The sequence below is a fragment of the Taudactylus pleione genome, unplaced genomic scaffold (genome assembly GCF_031769625.1).
Source record: "Taudactylus pleione unplaced genomic scaffold, aTauple2 ptg000050l, whole genome shotgun sequence".
Taxonomy (NCBI): Eukaryota; Metazoa; Chordata; class Amphibia; order Anura; family Myobatrachidae; genus Taudactylus; species Taudactylus pleione.
Window position 1 is genome coordinate 2057501 of NW_028284452.1, and position 17500 is coordinate 2075000.

Here is a 17500-nt window from a genome sequence, read left to right on the forward strand (position 1 = left end):
TCACTACCTGTGGTTGGTGGGATTCTTCATAGCCAGTTGCTTGTGTGTTACTGAATATACCAGTGTCTGGGTTTGTTGCGAGGCCCAAGGCAGTTATGTGGCTAGAGGCACGGTGGTAGAAAGTGGGAGGTCTAATAAAGCTTCTTCTCATAGATGATAAATGATGTTGGTTTATCGAACATACATAAAACAGAAAATTTGTCAGAGAACATAATACAGTCACTGGGTACCAGCAGGACTGGCGAATATGATCAACTCAGGAACTGCGATGAGTGCCCAGCACTATACATGGAACATCTCTAATGGTGATGACATAAACTGAAGGATAATGAGTGACATGATGGTTACTTCTGCTATAAGATGTTGTAAATAACAGAAAGATGTAAGCTGAGGGCACCAGGGTAAGGTAAGAGTGTCAGGTAGTGCTCACCATCATGGAGTGCTCTGGAGCTCTGGTACGAGGCCTCTCCACTGTAGACTGTTAAATTTACCCCCTTGACTCAGATGTCCTGAATGGAGTATAGCAGGGGAGGAAGGAGCTCGGAAGTATGCACAAGAGTCACAGGATGGCTCTCCGCAACACTGGGACAACACTGGGGAAACACTGGAATGTAGAGCCAAACTCTGAGTACTTGAAGACCAGAAGTAGAAGGCAGGAATACAGCAGAAGATGTACTGGCAATGAGAAGTGGACAGGGAGAAATTGCGCCCTTTCTGGTGATTGGTCACAGAAGTTGTGAGCAGGAAATCGGGACTGGCAGCGGTCAGCTGATCTCAGGTAAGATGGCAGCACCTATGTCCTGCGGCTCCACATTAATAAAAAACAATCAATTGGGTGAGTGATACAATGAAGTGACAGCACCTGATACAGAAGCGTTACCAGTCTGGTATGTGACAGAACCATCTCACCCACTTAGCACTTTTATTATAATACCCTATTCTCTTATCACCTTATACTTCGTGAGTTACGCCAATGAATGTGCTTTCACTACCCTAATGTGAGGTTACCTGGAGAGTGGTCACATCCCTCCTATTGTCATAGCACCGTGCCATCCCTATAACAGTCCTTTACCTGCACATTACTTGTACTGCTTACACAATGGATACATTGTAGCTCTGGCTCCTCAAAATCTAATTTCTTCCTAAATACATCATCAAGATGTGATACCCCTGAGAAATGGGATTTTACTTTGTGCTGTGGACCCTGCACTAAGTGGCTCTATCTGTGATGGAGCTGTAAGGCCAGGGAATGACTCTCCGGCATAAAACCAGGACTTGTGTGCTCTGACCTGTGCATTGTGCAGTGGAGTCAGGAGAATACTGGTAAGAGGAGGTGGGTGAGGAGCTGAGGGTTTCCAAGGAGGACACAGCATCTGGCAGGTAGAGACCAGGGATGGGAGTGAGAAATGCTGAGGTGGAGTCATGAGCGAATGGGCTGCTGAGTAGCACCAAGTTGTTACACTGAGTCTGAGAATTGGGAAAGGGATACAGGGGGTCATTCACAGTCGGTTGCGAGCACTGAGCGCTTGCAACTGACTCGATGTTGCCCCACTGGGCATGCGCACGACGGAGCTGGCTCTGTTGTGTGCATGCGCGAGACCTGGCTAGCGATGGATGCTCCGTCGCTAGGGGTCTCGCAGCAGACGGCGCGAGCTGTCGATGGTGAGTGGCAGCTCACCCCGTTTGGGCAGGCACGCCCCCTGCCCGCCTCCCAAACGAAGGCATTCCCGCTGGATTGCTTGCCGTTTGAGGGCAGCCCCACTGACATCATTGCTGAGGTCAGTGGGCAACTTCCTGCTCGATCAGAGCAGGATGCTCCCTGGGGCTTACGAGTGCCCAGACCCAACCTTAGGGTCTGGTCGTAAGCCACAATGGTCGCGATGGTCTTGACCATCGCGACCATCACCCTTGTCGGTCGCCAGAGCTGTGGGTGTTAACCCACAGCTTAGCGATCGACAAGGAGGCGGTCATTCAAGATGCAAGCGGCCACCCTGATTCAGAGCAACTGCTTGCAACTAACGACTGCCTCTGAATGAGGTCCACAGTGCCCAGTTCAGCAGAGCAGCGCTGTGACTGCCAAAGGTCTGTGTTAGCTGGCAGGTTACCACAAATGGGGTGAGACATCTCAAAGCATACTTACTGACTCTCTCGGGTGCAGGGGAGCGTAGGGGCGGCTTAAGTGGGCAGTGCGGAGCATGTCGGCGTGATTGAGTCATTGTGGCCCTGCTTTGCAATGACGATATTACTGAATCAAGTCATTGTCCCCCGGACCACCTACTTTCACTTGCTAAGTAGGTGTAGACACTGGGGGCAGCGGCCATTCCGGGAGACTTACCTACTCTTGTGAGGTGGAGAGAGAGTGAGTGTTTTTGTCAGTGCCGGGACTGGGCAGAATGGAGACTTTGATGCAGTTGGCCGGCTTGACAAGTTACTGCTATATTTTGGAACCAACAATCCCTAAATTGAAACAATATACAGTTTGCAGCAAAAGCTAGGTGAGAACAGAGCCTGTATGAATAGTTTTTGCATCTAAATGGTGTGATCACGTACCTCAGACACCACAGATGGTTGAATGCAGTGGATTAAAGCATATATATAATATTATACACAACTTTAAATAAAAGCATTTGGTAAAGGACTATACAGTATTTAATAGAAGTAGTTTTAAATTCTGATTCAAAGCAGAACATGACTGTGTATCGGTGTATGCAGACTGTCCTCTCACTGTGTGTTCTTTATTGCTGACCTTTTGTTGTGTGAGGAGGGAGTTGGGGGTGGGGTGGAATTAGTGAGGACACCTGGTTGTAGCCATACTTATTTGTTAAGCTGACCACACATGTAAAGATTTTCTGTCCAACCATCCAACTAGGTGATTGGTTGGAAAGAAAATCTGGTAAGGAATGAAAGTAAATGACAATGAGCAATTTGCTCCCAAACGCCTGAAAATGGACAAAAACTGTTGTTTGAACAAATTGTTTAGGTCAAACATTTAACAAACTTGTCTGACATCATTTTCATCTGTTTTCTGGCATTTAGGAGCAAATTGCTGATCATCAGTTACTCCCATACGTTACCAGATTCTCATTCCAACCAGACAACTAGTTGGACAGAAAATCTTTACGTGTGTATGAGCAAGAGAGCTTTTACTGTATACGTGTTATTAGACGTTTTAAATTGAAGACGGAGTTGAATAGAAGGAGAATAATCAGGCATGTGTGTATATGTGTGTATGTGTGTGTGTATGTGTATATATATATATATATATATATATATATGTATGTTATTTGTGTAGCAGTTCTGACCCTGCTGAAGGAGTGCAGGTAGGACCCGCGCCTCTGCCTCATGGAAGTACAGGGGAGGAGATGCGCATACAGCCAGGGGGCCAGTACTGACAAAAGGTGCAGGGCTTTCCTGTCTTCAGTGTCCCAGACCCCCCAAAGGCTTAATATGACCCTGGCTGCAGCCATGTCTATTCAGCAGTGCTGGAGGAAATTCATCCAACTTACCATTAAGGCATATGTGGAAAGTCGTGATGGGATCAGGTGGTTGATTCCAGCAACGACACGGTGTGCCGGATCAGGGAGGATGTGTCCTCTGCGGGACACATCCGTATCTGGTGCTGGGACAGTGAGTTTGTCGCCCGGCCCTTTCCATCAGCGCTGGAGGAGTGCACACGGTGGGTACCTGTGGAAGGGACCGCCTGGTCCCTTACAGCAGTGGAGTGTGGGTCACGGCAGAAGTCCGGCGCTGGAGCTGCTTGTTGGCTTCCAGCACCGGTTCAGCGGTCAGGTGAGCTAGGCTCCAGTCGTGAGCCAATCACGGCTCACAGACTGGCAGCCAATAGAAATTGGCTGCAGCGAGCCAATCGGGGCTTGTTACCTCATAGCTCCGCCCACCAACAGCATTATATATTGGATGCTGCTGGGCGGGAGAGCTCAGTTAGTCGGTGGTGCCGCAAGAAGAAGGACCAGTGCAGAACAGCTTCAGTGGCCGCGGAAGAGGCCAGAAGACGGCGGGCTCAAATAAGAAGATGGCGGCTGAGCCTTGAGGGCGGTGGCTGTTGACTGGAGGCGGAGCATCATCTGAGGACCAGAGACGACTGCAGTGGTGGATTGAAAAGGAGCTTAACGAAGTACCCCACTGCAGCCTATTCCAATGGGTCAGGTAGGTGGCCTTTGGCCACTACCCCTCACATATAACCTCCTTAGAACACCCGGTGTCAGTCACAAGGCCTGTTGGTGCAGAGGTGGGCACTAGGCCCTGGTGTTGTAAGGGGCAGTAGACCCAACAGCATTCTCTTGGGCCCAGTTAGGAGCGAGTGATCTGGGTTTTAGGCCCAGATCACTGATTGGACTAATAGGCACGGACTAGGTCCATGGCCATCAGTTAGGCCTTAGGCCTGTATCCTTTCAGGAGGGCACTAGGCCCAAGTCAAAGACTCACAGTTAGGCAGGCTCATAGGCCTGAGCCCTGTGTAAAGTGGCCCTGGGATTTAGGCCCCGGCCACTACCTGAGCCCACCATAGGACAGGCCTATAGGCCTGAGGACATAAAGATAATAAAGGGACTCTGGGCATTAGGCCCAAGTCCCTTGTGCAACTCTCACACTCTAAGGGCCTGATACAGAGTTGGGAATAGAGAGAGATAACTCTCTCTACTGTGAACATGAACAAACCATATTGCAATGCAAGGGGTGTAAATACATAATTTTTTTATACTTGTAGGGTAAATACTGGCTGCTTTTGCATGTAGCCCACAAGTACTGCACAGCTTTATTACTACTCTACAATTTAGATGTCAGTTTGGAAACACTCCTCCCAAATCTAAATCTCTCTGCACATTTTAAATCTGCCCCACTGCAGTGCAGCATGGTATCACCAAGATGATCAGTTGAAAGAGATATCTCTCTCTATTCCCAGCTCTGAATCAGACCCTAAGTCCCTGTGTGTGGAGAGCTGTCAGGCTTTCACCGTTATAACTCTCGCCCTTCAAGTCCCCCCCCATGGAGAGCTGCCAGGCTCCCACTAAAATAATGGGCGTTTCCCAGTCACCTAGGAGAGGAGCTGGCCAGCTCTTGATAGGCAGGTTCAAAAAGACAGTACTTACGTCATCAACCCATGGTCACTTTGTAAGGTTTGTCCATCATGGTATTGCTTTGTGTGTTGTGTCGTGCACCATTGATTTAGCACTGTTGCTTGTTGTAGTAGAAGGATTTGTCGCACCACATACAGTTTTAGTCAGGCCAGTGAGTTAGAGCCGTTGTTTTTGTAGATTTATATAACATAAAAAGGTGACACACTTCTAGACTAGGTTAGAGCCCTGCACGGCGTATTGTTCTCTCCCCTACAGGGACCTGTGTGCGGGATCAAGCAGGACGGAGCCCCAGAGGACCAGCGGTGAGCACCTTTGTGTTTGTCTGACTATTGCTGTCCATTTGTCTCTGCCTACCTTCCTTCCTTCAGGGCGCTAAGTGGGTCTTGCATCCTGGTGCAAGGTCGAGTCTTCACCTGGTGTGTGAGTACCTATAGGTGAGAACTCTGGATCTGAGGCCAAAAGTGCCAGTGATGATCTTCAGTTAAAACTCCAATCTGTTTTTGTGTGGTCTTCGAATAGATAGGGCGTATCAGTCGGCATAGAGAGAAGACGGCTCTCATTGCATCTTCTTCCTCATAGGTCACTGGGTTGTTTCATTCGGATTTTCCAGAACGTCTGTCCCCACAAGGCCTGAAGGTGAGAGGGTGCGATGAAAGGTAGGATACTGAATTACACCTGCACGGCAGCAGGCACCGCACCGCCCTGCACACCTCTTACACATACATGCCTACTCTCCTGATTTCCCGAAGGAAGCAGCCAGGATGTAGGCAAGTATGCACTGAGGACACTTTTGGTGGAATAAAATCTTCATACTACCCACAGACTTCTGCAGATACAGGAGCTGCGTTATTACAGCCCGAATCTCACCGATAATACCAGCAGAGAGACTCGGATAATACCAGCAGAGAGACTCGGATAATACCAGCAGAGAGACTCGGATAATACCAGCAGAGAGACTCGGATAATACCAGCAGAGAGACTCGGATAATACCAGCAGAGAGACTCGGATAATACCAGCAGAGAGACTCGGATAATACCAGCAGTGAGACTCTGATAATACCAGCAGTGAGACTCTGATAATACCAGCAGTGAGACTCTGATAATACCAGCAGTGAGACTCTGATAATACCAGCAGTGAGACTCTGATAATACCAGCAGTGAGACTCGAATAATACCAGCAGTAAGACTCGAATAATACCAGCAGAGAGACTCTGATAATACCAGCAGTAAGACTCTGATAATACCAGCAGTGAGACTCTGATAATACCAGCAGTAAGACTCTGATAATACCAGCAGTGAGACTCCTATTGTCAAGTAGGAATTTTAACAAACTATGGGACTGATTCACTATGGTTCAAAACTGTGATCAGGGCTGGAATTACGCACGCAGTCTCACTGCGTTGATATGCAAATCTATTGTGATCGCTATGCTGCTGCTGCACTACAAAAGGACGCCCACTTTACCTTACACACAGCCGTAATGTTTAGCAAGACTGATATATCATCAGTAACATGGAGTACCATCACAGCCTCACACACACTTACACAGGCTCTGACCTTACTCAGGAATTACTAACCTCATCACACGCAGTGACTACACAAGACTGAGAAACCATCAGTAACATGGAGTACCATCACAGCCTCACACACAATTACACAGGCTCTGACCTTACTCAGGAATTACTATCCTCATCACACGCAGTGATTACACAAGACTGAGAAACCATCAGTAACTTGGAGTAGCCAGCCATCCACAGTAGTGATGTCAGTGGGGAGCTTCCGGCTCTGACAGAGCCAGAAGCTCTCCGGGGCTTACGTCAAGTGAGACCCTACCTTAGGGTCTCATCGTAAGCCCTGATGGTCGCGATGGTCTCTGACCATCGCGACCATCACCCGAGCGGTCGTTAGAGCTGTGGGTGTTAACCCACAGCCTAACAACCGCAACAGAGGCGGGCGGTCAGGATGCAAGTGGCCGCCCAGTTTCTGAGCGATCGCTTGCATCCTCCGACCGCCTCTGTATGAGGCCCTATGACCCCTGTCCAGGTAAAAGTTACATAGTGAAATCACCTTCATTGGAGTAAATAGCTAAGTAAAAAGTGTCTAAGAACAGTGTACAGGGGCTGATTCTGATAAGGACACAAGTGTCCATGTAATCCTGTCCAGCATTTATAATGGTTGCAAGGTATTCAGTGCACACTATCCCTGGGTCCAGGTGGCCCCACACATCACACACTCTGCACCCAATTACATATACTCACCCCTCAGTCAGCCCAGCGCTGCAGAGATCACTGGGAAAATGGCCACTGTGGCCATGTCCCTGGTGATTCGCGTATGCACAGTAGAGATGTCTCGAAGACCTGCACATGCACAATGCCAGAGTCTACTGCGGAGCCAGAGATGACAGAGAAGACAGTTGCTTCTTTGGTCAGGCTGCGGGAGCTGAAAATGGGGTGACATGCCCCTATTTCTTGGAATGGTGACCAGCCATGCCCCCAAACACCGCAGCATGTCAATCGTACTGTGTCTTGGAGGGTTTATGAGCAGTGGCGTAACTAGGGCAGGACGAGCAGGGTGCGTGCCCTGGGCGCCATTTGACCGGCGGTGCAGGGGGTCGCCACCAGACATGGTACCGGCCCGCCCTAGTTAGCCAGTGTAGCGCTGACCACAATGAGTGCGGTCAGCGCTACACATTTACACAGGACCAGCGCTAGGCTTCCAGCGCCGGTCATGTGCTTCACAGCTGAGCCCATTCCCTCCCCCTGAGCACTTGCCCAATAGCGCTAGGAGGCGGGCTCAGGCTGTGCATAACACACGTATCGCCACCAGCGCTGGCGGCGATGCGTGTGTTAAACAGCAGCCAATGAGAGTCAGATAGACTCTCATTGACTGCTGCAGCACCCACTGCAAGAGCCGGACTTCCATCCGGCTCTTGCAGTGGGTAATGGGACAGACGTCATGACGTCTGTCCCATAATGCTGAGCGCGCCAGCCCGGGAGGACTGGCAGGCGGCGGAAGTGGCGTCATGGACCGGAGCAGCAGCGTGGATTCAGGTAAGTATATTTTTATATATATATTTTTTTTAACCTATCTGCACTACTGGGGGAACAACGGGGGAGGGGGGTGGCTACTACTGGGGGGACCTCTACTGGGGGTGGGGGCACAACAGGGGAGGGGTGGCTACTACTGGGGGCACCATTATTGGGAGGACCTCTACTGGGGGGGCTACTACTGGGGGCACTTAATTGGGAGGGGGAACTTCTACTGGGGACTACTACTTGGGGGGGGGGACTACCACTCTGGGCATTATAAAAGGGGCCTACTACTAGAGGCACTGCACTCGGGGGACCACTACTGGGGGCAATAATAGGAAGGGGCACTGGATAGGGGGGATCACTACTGGGTGCCTGCATAAGGGGACCACTACTGGGAAAACTGCATGGGGGAGGGGGGGACTACTGCTGGGGACACTATATAAAGGGCAATGCATAAGGGGATACCACTACTGGGTGCACTGCATTGTGGGGACTGCTACTGGGGGCACTGCATAAGGGGGAACACTACATGGGGCAATGCATTTGGGGGGCCACTACTGAGGGTAATGAGTAAGGGGAACTAATTGGGGGCTGTATAAGGGGGACCACTACTGGGGATACTGTATAAGGGGCACTACTATGGGCCTGCATGAGAGGGACCACAACTGCATACTGGGGGTACTGTATAAGGGGTACTACTGGGGTTAAGGTGCATATGGATAGGAATGTTCAGTGTGAAAATAAAGGGGTGTGTCATGTTGACACGCCCCATTTTTAAGTGACCACACCAATTTTTTTATTGTGTGCGCACATGGGGGGGGGGGTGTCTCCCCTTTTAAATTTGCCCTGGGCTCCAAATACCCTAGTTACGCCACTGTCTATGAGTGTAATGGCAGGACCCGTTCTGCACAGGTGGACACCTGGAACCATTGGAGATGTACATTCATCCAATGATAAATGTACATCTCTGAGTCAGGCCCAGTGTTTTAACACATAGTCAGTGCCATGTGGGTGAGATTGTATATTCAGTAACACAAAATCAGTGCCACATGGGTGTGATTGTATATTCAGTAACACAGTCAGTGCCACGTGGGTGAGATTGTATATTCAGTAACACAAAATCAGTGCCACATGGGTGTGATTGTATATTCAGTAACACAGTCAGTGCCATGTGGGTGAGATTGTATATTCAATAACACAGTCAGTGCCACGTGGGTGAGATTGTATATTCAATAACACAGTCAGTGCCATGAGGGTGAGATTGTATATTCAGTAACACAGTCAGTGCCATGTGGGTGAGATTGTATATTCAGTAACACAGTCAGTGCCACGTGGGTGAGATTGTATATTCAGTAGGGGTGTGCACCGGCCACTTTTCGTGTTTTGTGTTTTGGTTTTGGATCTGATTCTTTCTTCGTGTTTTGGATCTGGATTGGTTTTGCCAAAACCACCCTTCCGTGTTTTGGGTTCTGGGTTTTGTGTTTTGGATCTGTATTTTTTGGAAAAAAAGCATAAAAACAGCTAAAATCACAGAATTTGTAGGTTTTTCTGCTCCTATGCTATTATTAACCTCAATAACCTTAATTTCCACTCATTTCCAGTCTATTCTGAATACCTCACACCTCACAATAGTGTTTTTATGTCCAAAAGGTTGCACCGAGGTAGCTGGATGACTATGCTAAGCGACACGAGTGGGCGGCACAAACACGTGACCCATCTAGGCGTGAAACTGCAGTGGCAGACAGGATGCCATTGAAAAACTAGGCCCCAAACTGTACATAATGCAAAGAAAAAAAAGAGGTGCAAGATGGAATTGTCCTTGGGCCCTCCCACCCACCCTTATGTTGTATAAACAGGACATGCACACTTTAACAAACCAATCATTTCAGCGCCAGGGTCTGCCACACAACTGTAGCTGAAATGATTGGTTCGTTTGGGCCCCCACAAAACAAGCTGGCAATTAATCTGTCCCTGCACAAACTGGCTCTACGGAGGCAAGAAGTCGTCCTCATCCTCCTCATCCACAGATTCCTCACCCTCTTCAGTGTTATGTACATCCTCATCCTCACAGAGTATTAATTCGTCCCTGCTGGAACCACAGGTCCCTCTGTACGTTCTGGAGGCTGGTCTCCCTGGAAGAGTTGATCATTCATTTTATGAACATCATCTTCTCCACATTTTGTGGAAGCAACCTCCTACGCCTTTCGCTAACAAGGTTCCCGGCTGCACTAAACACTCTTTCGGAGTACACACTGGAGGGGGGGCAACTCAGGTAAAATAGAGCCAGTTTGTACAGGGACCTCCAAATTGCTTCTTTTTCCTGCCAGTACAGGTACGGACTGTCTGACATGCCTACTTGGATGCTGTCACCGATGTAATCCTTTAACAGACAGACGCACGCTTGTCGCTGCTGCTTTGAGGATTCAAGTGCGGCTACAGCCCACACAATTCACAAAGACAGAAAAAAAAAAAGAATATTTTTATTGTTTGTGGAGCACACTTTGAGGGTTACACCACCCTCTAACAGACAGACGCACGCTTGTCGCTGCTGCTTTGAGGATGCAAGTGCGGCTACAGCCCACACAATTCACAAAGACAGAAAAAAGAAGAAGAATATTTTTATTCTTTGTGTAGCACACTTTGAGGGTGTCACCACCCTTTAACAGACAGACGCACGCTTGTCGCTGCTGCTTTAAGGATGCAGGTGCGGCTACAGCCCACACATTTCACAAAGACCAAAAAAAAAAGAACAATATTTTTATTGTTTGTGTAGCACACTTTGAGGGTGTCACCACCCTTTAACAGACAGACGCACGCTTGTCGCTGCTGCTTTAAGGATGCAGGTGCGGCTACAGCCCACACATTTCACAAAGACAGAAAAAAAAAGAACAATATTTTAATTGTTTGTGTAGCACACTTTGAGGGTGTCACCACCCTTTAACAGACAGACGCACGCTTGTCGCAGCTGCTTTAAGGATGCAGGTGCGGCTACAGCCCACACAATTCACAAAGACAGAAAAAAGAACAATATTTTAATTGTTTGTGTAGCACACTTTGAGGGTGTCACCACCCTTTAACAGACAGACGCACGCTTGTCGCTGCTGCTTTGAGGATGCAAGTGCGGCTACAGCCCACACAATTCACAAAGACAGAAAAAAGAAGAAGAATATTTTTATTCTTTGTGTAGCACACTTTGAGGGTGTCACCACCCTTTAACAGACAGACGCACGCTTGTCGCTGCTGCTTTAAGGATGCAGGTGCGGCTACAGCCCACACATTTCACAAAGACCGAAAAAAAAAGAACAATATTTTAATTGTTTGTGTAGCACACTTTGAGGGTGTCACCACCCTTTAACAGACAGACGCACGCTTGTCGCTGCTGCTTTAAGGATGCAGGTGCGGCTACAGCCCACACAATTCACAAAGACAGAAAAAAGAAGAATATTTTTATTGTTTGTGTAGCACACTTTGAGGGTGTCACCACCCTTTAACAGACAGACGCACGCTTGTCGCTGCTGCTTTGAGGATGCAAGTGCGGCTACATCGCACACAAGTCACAAACACATAAAAAAAATAGTTTTTTATTTTTTGGAGCACTTTGAGAGTTACACCACCCTTTAACAGACAGACGCACGCTTGTCGCTGCTGCTTTAAGGATGCAGGTGCGGCTACAGCCCACACATTTCACAAAGACCGAAAAAAAAGAACAATATTTTAATTGTTTGTGTAGAACACTTTGAGGGTGTCACCACCCTTTAACAGACAGACGCACGCTTGTCGCTGCTGCTTTAAGGATGCAGGTGCGGCTACAGCCCACACAATTCACATAGACAGATAAAAGAAGAAGAATATTTTTATTGTTTGTGTAGCACACTTTGAGGGTGTCACCACCCTTTAACAGACAGACGCACGCTTGTAGCTGCTGCTTTAAGGATGCAGGTGCGGCTACAGCCCACACATTTCACAAAGACAGAAAAAAAAAGAACAATATTTTAATTGTTTGTGTAGCACACTTTGAGGGTGTCACCACCCTTTAACAGACAGACGCACGCTTGTCGCAGCTGCTTTAAGGATGCAGGTGCGGCTACAGCCCACACAATTCACAAAGACAGAAAAAAGAACAATATTTTAATTGTTTGTGTAGCACACTTTGAGGGTGTCACCACCCTTTAACAGACAGACGCACGCTTGTCGCTGCTGCTTTAAGGATACAGGTGCGGCTACAGCCCACACAATTCACAAAGACAGAAAAAAGAAGAAGAATATTTTAATTGTTTGTGTAGCACACTTTGAGGGTGTCACCACCCTTTAACAGACAGACGCACGCTTGTCGCTGCTGCTTTAAGGATGCAGGTGCGGCTACAGCCCACACAATTCACAAAGACAGAAAAAAGAAGAAGAATATTTTTATTGTTTGTGTAGCACACTTTGAGGGTGTCACCACCCTTTAACAGACAGACGCACGCTTGTCGCTGCTGCTTTGAGGATGCAGGTGGAATCTAGACGGGATTTGGAACCGAGGACACACTACCTCCATCAGTTGTCTAAATCCCACTGCACTAATGTCGGATACCGGACGCATGTCTAACACCAACATAGCAGTCAAGGCCTCAGTTATACGTTTTGCTTCAGGATGACTGCTGTCGTACTTCATCCTCATCGCTAGGGACTGTTGGAGGGTCAATTGTTTAGTAAAAGTAGTGATGTTCCTACTTCCTCTCTGGGATGATGAACAACTCCCAGCAGCAGCAACAGCACTAGTAGGAAGTGGTTCTTGATCTTTCCCTATTTTATTTTTATCAGAGAAAGTTTGGTCCTCCATTTATGTTATATTGATATATATACGTGCGGCTAAAGCGCACACAAACACAGAAAATATTTTTTTATTTTTGCTGGAGAGTAGTGCACTTTGTGGGTTACACCACCCTTTAAGAAATGAGCCAGCCGGCTCTTTACTTATGGGACACAGGCGCACGCTTGGCGCTGCTCCTTTGTTGATGCACGTGCAGCCACAGTGCACACAAGTCACAAACACAGAAAATATATATTTTTTTGGTTTGGAGTGTACTTTTGGGGGTTACAGAACCCTTTAACGGTCAAGCCAGCCGGCCCTTTACTTATGACACAGGCGCACGCTTGGCACTACTTTGTTGATGCACGTGCGGCTACTGCGCACACAATTCACAAACACAGAAAATAAATTTTTTTTTGGTTTGGACTGGAGTGTACTTTGGGGGTTACAGCACCCTTTAACGGTCAAGCCAGCCGGCCCTTTACTTATGACACAGGCGCACGCTTGGCACTACTTTGTTGATGCACGTGCGGCTACTGCGCACACAATTCACAAACACAGAAAATAAATTTTTTTTTGGTTTGGACTGGAGTGTACTTTGGGGGTTACAGCACCCTTTAACGGTCAAGCCAGCTGGCCCTTTACTTATGACACAGGCGCACGCTTGGCACTACTTTGTTGATGCACATGCGGCTACTGCGCACACAATTCACAAACACAGAAAATAATTTTTTTTTGGTTTGGACTGGAGTGTACTTTGGGGGTTACAGCACCCTTTAACGGTCAAGCCAGCCGGCCCTTTACTTAAGACACAGGCGCACGCTTGGCACTACTTTGTTGATGCACGTGCGGCTACTGCGCACACAATTCACAAACACAGAAAATAATTTTTTTTTTGGTTTGGACTGGAGTGTACTTTCGGGGGTTACAGCACCCTTAACGGTCAAGCCAGCCGGCCCTTTACTTATGACACAGGCGCACGCTTGGCACTACTTTGTTGATGCACGTGCGGCTACTGCGCACACAATTCACAAACACAGAAAATAATTTTTTTTTTGGTTTGGACTGGAGTGTACTTTGGGGGTTACAGCACCCTTTAACGGTCAAGCCAGCCGGCCCTTTACTTATGACACAGGCGCACGCTTGGCACTACTTTGTTGATGCACGTGCGGCTACTGCGCACACAATTCACAAACACAGAAAATACATTTTTTTTGGGTTTGGACTGGAGTGTACTTTGGGGGTTACAGCACCCTTTAACGGTCAAGCCAGCCGGCCCTTTACTTATGACACAGGCGCACGCTTGGCACTACTTTGTTGATGCACGTGCGGCTACTGCGCACACAATTCACAAACACAGAAAATAATTTTTTTTTTGGTTTGGACTGGAGTGTACTTTCGGGGGTTACAGCACCCTTAACGGTCAAGCCAGCCGGCCCTTTACTTATGACACAGGCGCACGCTTGGCACTACTTTGTTGATGCACGTGCGGCTACTGCGCACACAATTCACAAACACAGAAAATAATTTTTTTTTTGGTTTGGACTGGAGTGTACTTTCGGGGGTTACAGCACCCTTAACGGTCAAGCCAGCCGGCCCTTTACTTATGACACAGGCGCACGCTTGGCACTACTTTGTTGATGCACGTGCGGCTACTGCGCACACAATCCACAAACACAGAAAATAATTTTTTTTTTGGTTTGGACTGGAGTGTACTTTGGGGGTTACAGCACCCTTTAACGGTCAAGCCAGCCGGCCCTTTACTTATGACACAGGCGCACGCTTGGCACTACTTTGTTGATGCACGTGCGGCTACTGCGCACACAATTCACAAACACAGAAAATATATTATTTTTTTAGCACTTGGGGGGAGCACCCCTGATGGACAGAGCACCCCCTGGACAACACTACAGCACCTCTTTAGGACTGGGACACTGCACAGGACTTTGGAGTGGACACAGCCCCTATGGAGAACTGACTGCACAACACAGTCCAGCCAGCCCCTATGGACTTTGAAGTAGTGGACACAGCCCCTATTAACAACAGCAGCACAGCACAACACAGCCAGCCCCTATGGACTTTGAAGTAGTGGACAACAGCAGCACTACACTACACTACACTACACAGCCCTAACTCCCACCCTCCCTCTTCACTGTCCACAGCCGAGTGAGAAAATGGCGCCGACGTGGGTACCTTATATAGGATCCAAAACCCGCGAGACTCGGAAGGCGGGATGATGACGTTTTGCCTCGATTTCAGATCCGAGTCAGGCGGGAAAAGTCGAGCCTGATTCGGATCGGACTCGGATCGGGGGGGCTCGGGGGGGTTCGGATTTCAGAAATCCGAACCCGCTCACCCCTAATATTCAGTAACACAGTCAGTGCCATGTGGGTGAGATTGTATATTCAGTAACACAGTCAGTGCCACGTGGGTGAGATTGTATATTCAGCAACACAAAATCAGTGCCACGTGGGTGAGATTGTATATTCAGTAACACAGTCAGTGCCATGTGGGTGAGATTGTATATTCAGTAACACAGTCAGTGCCATGTGGGTGAGATTGTATTTTCAGTAACACAGTCAGTGCCACGTGGGTGAGAGTGTATATTCAGTAACACAGTCAGTGCCACGTGGGTGAGATTGTATATTCAGTAACACAGTCAGTGCCACGTGGGTGAGATTGTATATTCAGTAACTCAGTAAAATCTCTCCCATAGTTCTGAGGAGCAGCTGGGCAGACCGGAAAGTGGCGAATGCAGGAGCGGGGTTTAAGGTAAGTATTGTTTGTGTGTGTGTGTGTATGTGGCACTTCAGGGGCATAACTACGGGGGCATTACTATGGGGGCACTTCTACGGGGCATTACTACAGGAACAACACAAAAGCTCAATAACCACAGTGACCATCTTCTATGGTAATTAGACATAGGTCTCAGAGGGGATTGGGGACGGAATGTATTAACCTTGCTGAGTACATCCCGCCGCGCATCGCATTCCTACTGATCGCATATCCACTAACATATGCGATTAGTAACCGATAAGAGCTGTCCTTTGCAATGTGCCGGGGACTTCCAAGTTTATGAGCCGGAGTCCATCTGCACATGCTCAGAGAGGCGCATCGGCTGCGGGGCATGCTGGGAGGGATCTGATCAGATCCCTCCTAGCAGTGCGATGCAGTAGAAACCCATAGGCTTCTATAGGGTAATGCCAGCAAAAGCTTTCGTTACCCTCTGCATCGGAGACCCAGCGGCCAGGTGATGATACATACGAAAATGTGGTAAAACCCTGATAATTGTGTTTTACCGCATTTTGCATTTAGTACATCCTGCACTATGAGAGAGTGAATATAAATCTTGTTGGTCATAAAAAAAACTAATTACAATGAATATAAATAGTTAGATTCTGAGTAACACATAATAACCTACGCATGCATCTACGTCAATAAAAAGTCACACAGCGCATGCGTTCCATGGCGTATACACACAGAGCATGCGTTCCATGGTGTAGGCACACAGAGCATGCGTTCCATGGCGTATACACACACAGAGCATGCGTTCCATGGCGTATACACACACAGAGCATGCGTTCCATGGCGTATACACACAGAGCATGCGTACCATGGCGTATACACACAGAGCCTGCGTTCCATGGCGTATAAACACACAGAGCATGCGTTCCATGGCATATACACACAGAGCCTGCGTTCCATGGCGTATAAACACACAGAGCCTGCGTTCCATGGCGTATAAGCACACAGAGCATGCGTTCCATGGCATAGACACACAGAGCATGCGTTCCATGGCGTATACACACACAGAGCATGCGTTCCATGGCGTATACACACACAGAGCATGCGTTCCATGGCATAGACACACAGAGCATGCGTTACATGGCGTATACACACACAGAGCATGCGTTCCATGGCGTATACACACACAGAGCATGCGTTCCATGGCGTATACACACACAGAGCATGCGTTCCATGGCGTATACACACAGAGCATGCGTTCCATGGCGTATACACACACAGAGCATGCGTTCCATGGCGTATACACACACAGAGCATGCGTTCCATGGCGTATACACACACAGAGCATGCATTCCATGGCGTATACACACAGAGCATGCGTTCCATGGCGTATACACACACAGAGCATGCGTTCCATGGCGTATACACACAGAGCATGCGTTCCATGGCGTAGACACACACAGAGCATGCGTTCCATGGCGTATACACACAGAGCATGCGTTCCATGGCGTCGACACACACAGAGCATGCGTTCCATGGCGTCGACACACACAGAGCATGTGTTCCATGGCGTCGACACACACAGAGCATGCGTTCCATGGCGTCGACACACACAGAGCATGCGTTCCATGGTGTATACACACAGAGCATGCGTTCCATGGCGTAGACACACACAGAGCATGCGTTCCATGGCGTATACACACAGAGCATGCGTTCCATGGCGTATACACACAGAGCATGCGTTCCATGGCGTATACACACACAGAGCATGCGTTCCATGGCGTATACACACAGAGCATGCGTTCCATGGCGTAGACACACACAGAGCATGCGTTCCA